The sequence below is a fragment of the Cyprinus carpio genome, chromosome A24 (genome assembly GCF_018340385.1).
Source record: "Cyprinus carpio isolate SPL01 chromosome A24, ASM1834038v1, whole genome shotgun sequence".
Taxonomy (NCBI): domain Eukaryota; kingdom Metazoa; phylum Chordata; class Actinopteri; order Cypriniformes; family Cyprinidae; genus Cyprinus; species Cyprinus carpio.
Genome location: NC_056595.1, coordinates 16,350,034 through 16,360,281, shown reverse-complemented (window position 1 = coordinate 16,360,281; position 10,248 = coordinate 16,350,034).

The following is a 10,248-nucleotide window of genomic DNA, read 5'->3' as shown; positions in this document are numbered from 1 at the left end:
CAGCAAATTATCTCAGTATTGCTTCTTCTGCTGATGATAATTACGCTTTATTATTATTATTATTATTATGAAAACACTCACACTGACCCTGGCTTGGTTGTTTTAGATAAATATTAACATGGTCTATATATAATAACAGACCATGTTAACAGGACCATAATATAATATTAATTATTATAATTTCAAAAAATGTAAATAAGTTGTTAAAGTAACTGATTAATTCTTATTCAATCCTTATTTAAATTCTTTATATCATTGATTTGTTTATTATATTATAAATATATTGTTTTATAAAATATTTAATAATAATGATATTAAATTGAATATTAAAAAAGTATGCAGTTGTAATTATTGTCATTATTATTATTATTATTACGAAAACCACTAAAACATAAACATAAATAACGGATTAATTCTTATTCAATACTTTTTTTATATATAATAGACCATGATAATATTATTTTAAATAACGGATTAATTCTTATTCAATACTTATTTTAATTCTTTATTAATAAATAATTTTTGTATTCCATTGCAAATATACTATTTTACATAATAGCTTGTGAAATATTTAAAAAATGAATAATGTTAATAATAATGCATTGTATATTAGAAAATTATTATGCAGCAGTAAGTATTATCATTATTATCCTTTTATAGCATGCAAGTGTTTAAATGTACAGAACCAGCAGGTCTCACATCTAGTTTGGCTTAAAAACGAGTTGTGAAAATGAGTTATGAAAGTTCAGAAGGGATGTGATGGCACCCAACCATGATGTAAGTAATTCTTTTCAGAGCGAAATGAGTATTCATTGAGCATGTCCGGCTGCCGCCTCAACTAAAGCATCGAACATGTAAATATTCCGGACCTCGTGTCCTTCCTTTCTTCTTTCGCCACAAGTCCAGTGTGCAAACTTTTAGATTTTACATAGTTTAATGCTTTCCGGTTTGTCTATAATTTACAAAGTGAACCGGAATTTATTATCAAGTAAATTCAAGTTTTTCATCTAAAATGCCGCGGGGTCTGTTATATGTGTGTGTGATAGCTTGACTTATTGATTATGGAGCACGGTGTGCCCAATTTCAAAGAGAAGAGTAGCAGTCACCATGTAACTTCAGAGAATTCATTTGACTCGCTAAGGCCCTTCATGAGAAACATATGTCTGTATTCTACTTCAGGTAATAAGATCTGCCTCCACTTGTAATGAAAGGGCCCTGTACCATCCACACACACAAACACACCACCATAAAAGTGCTCCCTGAACAAAAAGAAAAGGAAAAGCAATTTCTATTTTTGCTCTTAGCTTCTCATTGGAATGAAATCTTGAGAATTTTTCAGGATCCGTCGCTGTTCTCTGTATTCTTTTAGTGTGTGTTTGTGTTTGGTCTGGCCTGAGAGACAGTTATCTGTCTGTGTTGTACAGATTTCTATCCGAAGTGTTGGGATGCGGTAGAGTGTATGAGAGAAACACTTGTGGTAATTTATCAGCACATGGTGCAGATTGACAATCCGTCTGCCCTGAGGGCTGTGGGAAATCAAAAAAGAGAGAGGGATTGAGAGGCAAAGCGTGAGAGAAAAAAAGAGGATGATGGTAAGAAAAAGAAAGGATGAGTTTGCAGGCAGTTATGTGTTTTTTTCTTTTTTCCCTTTCGCTGTCAATTCTAGGCCATGGTCATCTTACAAGGCCCAACTGAGCAGCACCAGTTCAAAAAACATAAGGTCATCTTTTATTTTCAATGGAGTGTTCTGTTCAAAACAAGTGGTGATTGTGTTGCATATTTGTGTGTGGTATGCTAACTCATAAATTAGTATTATATTATCCACAGGATGTTTTCACACAGAGTTTCTTTACCATGCTCGGAGGGAAAAAGAAAAAATCCAGCCTAAGACAGTTTGCTGGTCAATTTGGTCTATTTTAGACCAGATCTCAATCCAGTTTAGATTTACACTTTGTTTCCTGCAACCTGGACCTCAAAGTTATATTAATAATTATTTTATTATTATTATTTTTCATGTTGTTCAATATTTTTGTAATAATTTTTAATTAATTGATAAATCCTTATTTAATGCTTCTATTAATTCTTTAACATTTTTCATAATAATATTTTTCTAACATTGTATATTTGTTTGTGACAATAATTCTAAATAGTGTAAATGTTATTAATAATAATAAACTGAATATTACAAAAATATTACATAGTAGTAATATTTTTTTTATCATAATTTGTTTACGCTGACAGAGGATAGAATTCATTTCTGCATGAAGCTGTTGTAAAACGCTGGATTTTCTGTGTGAGTGTGTGTGTGTTTTAATACATTTCTCATTTTGTCATCTCCATAAGTCTTGAATAAACTCATGTCATCCTTGCCTTTGCGGGGTAACAGTCAGTAAGTTTTTGAATTGCACAAATGTGACAATAAAGTGAGCCTAACAAAACTTTAAATAGGTGCAGACTTGAATGTGAAACTAAAGTTTAATATGTGAAATGCTTCAGTGGTTATGTAGATGCAGTAGTCACTGTCTAGGAGTGTGTTTGTGTGTGTATATGTGTGAAAGTGAGGCAGTGGAGCTTGATACACTCCATGTTTAGAGTTCGAGGTGACAGAATGGCAACCTACTCTGTCATGCTCTCTCCCTCTCTGATTTCTCTTGCTCTCTCTCTCTCTTTTTTTCTCTCTCTCAACTGCTTTGGCCTGTAGAAGAGATGCTGGTGAAAGATATAAATCCTGTTTTGGTTATGTGCATATCTCTCCTCACCTGTCCCCGCATTTCAACCCATTGTGTTTCAACTTTAATAAACAAAATAATACAATAAACATAACTGATAGAAAGTGCACAAACAGTCTTGTGTCTGAGGAAAACAAAATGGAACTTTTTGAAGTCAAACACTTTTGGTGAGTAAAACTTTCTTTAATCTGTTAGTTTTTTATAACAGTTTTCCGAATCCGGAAAACGGGTCTCCTCATTTATTCAAAATAGTTGCCTTTTTTCGAATTTTCTAGGTGTAGAGATGTCACAGTACTTTTTTAGGACAAAACAACAAATAAACAAAGGCATGCATATAGAAAGAGACAGGGAGAGAGTGAGTGTGTGTACAGGTAAAATATCTGCAAATGAGGTAACATGTTGTGACAGCTGAACGAATGGTGAATAGATGTTAGACGCAGACTCTGTGTCCTAAAAGGGTGACGACTCTGCTTCATTTAGGTTTCCCACCCTGTATGATAACGCAGAGTGGGATTAAAAAATGTGCAGGTGAGGCTGCATGCAATAGCGGTCCCTGTCACTGTGCCCCCTTATTAAGATAAATATTGCGATGGGGGGATTTTCACCAGTGGCTGGGAAAAAGGGACAGATGCATTTATCTTCCCTCTGTTGGTGTTTTGGGTTTTTTAGGGAAATAGGTTTAAGCCCCTTTAACTCACCCCCAATGTATGGAAATGTATGTGCATTTTTAAGGTGGGGGGCTAAATTTATTTCCCCCTACACATTCGAGAAGGAACTGATAGACCCACAAATGGCATGATAGATGGACATGTACATATAGAGACAAACAGACAGCAAACCGCATACATCCCCTATAGAGCCCCCTGTCTTCCTGCAGCATCCCTATCCACCTTTAACACATTCCATAGTTTTACATAATGATGTTCCTCTGTGCCTCTGAGATAAGATGATATATATATGTATATTTATATATATATACTAGATCTATTAAACAGTAGTTTTCTTCCATATCTATATGTATATGGAAGAAAAACTGCTGTTTAGTGGGGCAAAAAGCACATAATTTTTTATTTATTTATTCTATAATTTCTTGCATGTGTGGACAAAGATTTTAAGATACTATTTTAAGGGTTTAATGCTTCATATATTTTGTAAATAAGAAATTAATATAAAAAAAAAAACAGAATGATAGTAACTTGCAGAAAGTTAATGTTGTGTTTGGAATTAAAATCCATTCAACCATAAGGGAAATTCAGAGATCAAACATGTATATTAAATTGTATGCCGATATTGGCATAAATTACAAATATTATTTACTGGCTGAAGCCAGAAACATGTTTCTGGTGAATAATAGAGAACTATTGCACGAGAGATATTGCATTAACATCTCCAATTAATCATCTGAAATTATAATAGTTTAGTTTTATATGATAACATGATGTAGGATTTTTATCCGCTTTAAAATGGTAAAATCAATTCTGCCTTTTTTTATTCAAAACTGTTTTATTTTCTTAATAAAAGTTGTTTTGAGAAATGGCATGTTTTTGAATGTGCAGGATCAAAAAGCTAATATTTCCTTCCTTGGATGTTCTTTGAACTTTGTGTTCATTCCAGACACATCTAGAATAAACTAGTTTCATTCCATCTTTTCGCTTGGGGTGGGAAATATTTTCTGTTCTTATTTTTATTTTTTTTATTTATTTAACTTTTTCCTGGTGGTTTTCCATTTCCAAGCAGATTGATACGGGTGGTGAGTCACAGCTAGCCAATTGTCTGTCCTCCATTTCCACTCAAGTAAGACACATGATGTTGATCCATCAACAGTACAGCAGACAGAAAACATGCAGGATCTTTTTTGCCCGCCGTCAGCAAGATGTGTAAAAGAATCACCTTCTCTCCATTTAAGCAGAGAGAAAAATTTGAAACATGGCAGAACCCCCTTCTATAACCAAATGTAATGCTCAGGATTTATTTTCATAAGGTGCGCACGTGACTTAATCCCTTTACCAAATGTTTATAAGCTGGTGGCGGAGTGGAGGTTTGCAGGTGAACTAGCATCACAGCACTCAAAGGTCCTAGGAAATGACCTGCAGTCAGACAGTTGAGGATATCCTTGAACTTGACTGAGGCAGAGAGAGGGAGGGAAATGACAGGGCTGGAGGAAAACAAAGGCGACCGGGCAGCAGCTACCCACAGCCTAAGCATCAGCCTCCCTCCGTAGGGTCTGGGGTGAGTCCCGCGGGAAACGGCTGGGGAATCTTGTAGGTTAAACCGGTGGGGGTGGGGACGGGGGTGCGGCTACGTAAGACCTACTGACCAAAACACACACTTTTAAGCCCCACCCGCCTGACCCAGACCAGCCGAATTTGCTTTTAATAGCCACAGAATAAGACAGTCAGAACAGCGGCTAATTGCCCATCTAAGAAAACCAAAGGTCTTTGTTGCAAATTGGCAGAAAAACATCTGCCCTGAATTTGATAGGGTCCCCTTAGTCACACTTAAGCTATAGACACAAAATATAAGCAAAATGTGTGTGTAATTTTGACTGAGTTTAACTGCCACCCATTTTTCTTAATAAAACGAGAGGGAACCCAGCAGATTCAAGGTAAACAAATTCAGCAAACATATCAAATTCTGTGTATTTTATTGTTGCTGAAGCCTCATGTATTTTAATACTGGTAAAGTCCCGGCTGGATTCCAATTAAAAACAGGTTTTCTTCTGCCCTGAGGGAGAACGGCTAATTATTCTGTTGTGGCGGATGGGGGTATATTAGCTGTACACAGCTAATATACAGTACACTTTCATCTTTTGTGTTCTTTATTCAATTTTAATAGTGTTAGCTCAAAATAATTGCTTAATTAGAGTAAGTGGGTAGAGACAGAATAGGGATGCTGCTGTCTCTGAGGAGAAACCTGAACAGGCTCTGTGGATTTAATACAGCCCAGGCCTGACATTAACCTTGAGTATGTGGAACGCTCTTTTGCCTTTCTTCTGAGGATGTTGGGATTTGGTTGTGCTGTGTGGATTTTACTTTGATTGTTGTTTTTCCTCTGGTGAAGTCCTTTATGTATTAATATACAAAGATCTCATAAAGTATTGGATGCTGAGGCCACACTTTTATAAAATTGTATGAATGTCATTGCGTTAGATAACAAAATATCAAAACAGGTGGTATCGTTTTAAAAAAATTAAAAAAATAATTAAGTAAAACATATGCCCGAAATAAGTCAGATTTCCAGGATGGTGGGGAAATAAATTAGATTTTCATTATACTAAAATAAAAAAAATAAATAACAATAAATGACAATTTTAGATGCTTTTGGTACTTCATAAATTCAGCAAAACAAGTTTAAGGACCTGTTGGTAGTCTTTGTTTGATATCTTTGTTTGATATTTTGAATGAAATATAACTTCATTCAGACATGTTCAGTGTGACTTAAACAGATAATTGACCTAAAATTAATAATTCAGTCATTCCAAATCTATACGATTTTCGTTCTTCTGAGGAACATTAAGTGTTTTTTTTTCCCATGTTGTTTTTGGAACCCATATTAAAATACTTTCTAAAGGATCATGTGACACTAAAAACTGAGTAATGGCTGCTGAAAATTCAGCTTTGCATCACAGGAATAAATTACATTTTGAAATATATTAAAATAGGAAACAGTTATTTTAAACTGCAATATTGCACCCTATTGACTGTAGTGTTCTGGACAAAAACAGATAAAATATATTGTCTTTTGTGTTCCTCAAGGGGAAAGAGTTTGGTGTGACATGAGGGTGAGTAAACTCTTGACAGAATTCTAATTTTTAGGTGAACTGGAATTCCTTTTGAGACCACAGAGAACGGAACAACATTCTTAAGGTCCTAAAACATTTGCCTTATTAAAAATGAACGCGTGCAGATATGAAGGTAAGTTTATAAACAGACCATCTGAGATGCCACAACAGAATAATTATTCGGCCGGCCAATTGAGTGTTATACAATATGTAATATATGGGTATTTTGTACAGCCTCCAGCTACCAAGATGTTTTCAATTTAGCATGGCTCTACGATCATGATATCACTTTCTCTGAGCTGTTCCAGATCAGGATGGCCACAGCCATCCGAGGTGATCACCTCGTCCAACTCAAAGGCTTTCTTGAGGAAGAGTAATTCCACAGTTGCTGAGGTACTGAAAAAGCAATCTGCAAAAATACCCCAGGGTCATGTCTTTGGTCGGATGATTTGTGTGAAATGTCATATATTAAATATAAGTTCGACATTGAGCCACACACTGTAAAAAGTGCTGTTTCCCCCCAGCCACATTTTAGGTCAAAGCAAATGGTCACAAAGGAGTCAGAACTCTTCCACCGTCACACACACACACATACTCCATCTTTCCAATCTAAGAATGGGTGGAGGCCAAAAATGACACGCAGCTGCATTTCATTTGCAAATGCAAGCAAAACTTTTTCTTTCATTTGCCTTTTCCCCCCAGAATTCACAATTCACTCCAATTGACATTCTTCCTTTTCCTGCACCTCTGTCTTATCTGGTGTGGGTTTCATCTGCCATGCAATAAGAAAAGGACAAAGCTTGTAACTAATTCATAAAGTACAGCCGTCTCCCGAGAGGTGCCGGAAAGAGAACGCTGTCTCTAGAGATGTCAGAAAGTCAGTCAAGCCAGCAATCCTGCTGTCCATTCGACTCCATGAGATATGACAGAAGAGCTACAAAGCATGTCGTTCTCAAGACGGACAATTGATGTTTTCCTTTTTTTCCTCCCCTTGCTTTTTCTGTCAATGTGTTGTTTGTTTTCGAAGATTTTTTTTCTTCTTTTTCTGGAAAGTTTACTCTCGAGGCGATCGTGAAAAAGCATCCGGTTGGATCTCAGCTCTTGCCGTATTTCAGAAAACAATGTGGAAATCTATTTATCTCATATTACTGTAACTATTATATTTGACCTGAGGTATTTTGGTTTTGTTTGTATATACATAAATACAAGTTAATGGATTTAGAGTCTGGTGTAGGCCTTGCTAATATCAATTAATTGACAGAAGTCTTTTTTACCCATGTAAATCACTCTGCAATTCCATTTTCCGTCAGTGTTGTACAGCACGTTTACTGATTTTTTTATTTAACCTTGAAGGTTTTCTTGCACAGGTGTCTAAAGTATTGAAATGAAGCTTTGAACACATGCAAAGTATAAAGGAGAGGTCGGGCTGGTTTGTTTAGAAATGTACAACCTGTGGATATTTTGTTGGTTGTGAGCAATTGTGTTTAAAATACTTTGTGGAAACTGAGATACTTTTTTTTTTTTCCAGGATTCTTAGAAGAACATAATTCATTTGAAATAGGAGTCTGTTGGAACATTATAAATGTCTTTACTGTCACTCTTGATCAATTTAATGCATCTTTGCTGAATACAAGTATTAAAAAATGTATGTATAAAATGTCAAACAGTTTGTGTGTGTTTGTGAATTGTTGGCTTTTTTAATATTTAGATGAAAGTTTTAAGTCAAAATTTTGTCAACAACAAAACAAGAGAATACACTGGTTAAAATGATTCCAGTTAATTTAACATGCGTTAAATTGATTGCAGTTCAAATTAAAAAATCTTAAGTGAAATTTATTTAATTTTTTTACTCAAAATAGTTTTTTGACATCTAAATCCTTTATATTTGTACACAAAGACTTCTATTGTCACCTATAATTTAACTGAAGATTTCATCCCTTTACCGAAGGGTCTTCACCCATGTTACAACCATCTCTGGTCTCCCCTATATATGTGCACCCATGCTGTAAAAGCAGAACTAAAACTATATTACTGGATTAGCTGATGTAGGTGAGGAACAGCGTATTGTTTGTGTATGGGAGGAGATGAAACCATCTTGAGTTATTTGTTTTAAATTGTAATGCTCCCAACAAGTCTTTAATCTTTCATTAGTGCTTCACAATGTCTAAATTCATACGAGCTAAATCAATCGCTACCTTGAGGACTTTGATGAGTGTGTTTTGCTGGATTTTGATCCTTCTTTATACATTTATGAGCATTTTGAGGATTGGGAAAACAGAAATATGCACCAGAGGCATGTGTGATGTGGGCACATCCAAGAATCCATAATGGATCAGACAAGAAGCTCATTATGAAGATTTGCCTAGGGTCAGACTCTCGGTAGCATAGGATGGCGAATCTTGAACAATGGAGGTCTTAAAAGGGAGAAGGATCAAAGGACCCAAACAGGCCATCACAATCCAGTTGAAATGTTTTCTGGGCATCATAAGGAGGTAATGGATGGATGCATAGAAAAAAAAAAAGGTTGACCATTTTGAATGCAGCCCAAATTACAGTGTGTTGAAGAGTGGATGGAAAATTCACATGACAGGCTTCTGCACTTCTCAACTATGCATTGTGTTGGGACTGAAGCCAGTCATTACAGACACCCAAATGCATTTTTCACAATTCAGTAATGAGCCTAAAGCACATTTTCTGTTTGTGTTTTAGTCACAAGGATTCAAATATAATGGGTATAATTTCAATATTTTGATATGATGCTACTCAAAACACTGTAATTTTGTGTCTTTTCCAGTCCAAGTAATGTGTCATCCAGTTTCTGCCTGCATCAAGTGGCTGTTCTCCTGTTTCCTGTCCAGTGCTGGTTTGTACAAGCAGTCTAGGTCAGGTTGTCAGACGGTTGGGAGGTCATCCTGCCCCCTTCAGCTCCAAGTACATCCACCTTTCACACCAGTGATGAATATGTGCTTATGCATATAGACAGCATGTCACCCACATACAACATCAACCTCTACAATGGCATGTTGGGATCGGACAGGTACCAGAAGTTCAATGAAACCAAAATGAGAAATTCTGTTGTTGTTTATTCATCCTCCCATTATTACAAATTTGGATGACTGACTTTCTTTCTTACAGGAAATATTTGTGATAATGTTGTTATTTTCCATGCAAATACAATGAATAGTGACCGAAGTATTCAAACTTCAGAAAGGACACAAAAACATAATAAAGGTTGTCCATACAATTTATGGCACTAATGATCAAGATTTCTGAAGTATATATAGCTTTGTTTAAAAAAAACACATTGTAATTTACTGTAAGCTATTGTCGACTGATAATGTCCCCCTCCAGTGAACTGCGACCAGATCATTGAGTCAGTTGAATTTGATTCATGAATGAATCATAATTTTGTGAAAAGGATCAACTGATTCATTGAAAAGATCTGATTTGGATTTGAAATTGGACCTCAGTTCTTCTATTGTATGGCTTCAGATGACTTAGAATAAAGCACAAAAGTTGTATGGCTTGCATTTATGATGATTTTATGATACTTTTTTGATGTAGTTTTTTTTTAAGCCTAAATAGTGCTCATTCATTGTGATTCCATGGAAGAGAGTGACTAGGACATTATTTGCAATTTGTACAAAGTCATGCAATTTGGAATGATATGAGGATGAGTAAATGTTGACAGAATTTTTTATTGAGAGTGAACTAATCTTTCAGGCTCAATTGTTCAGA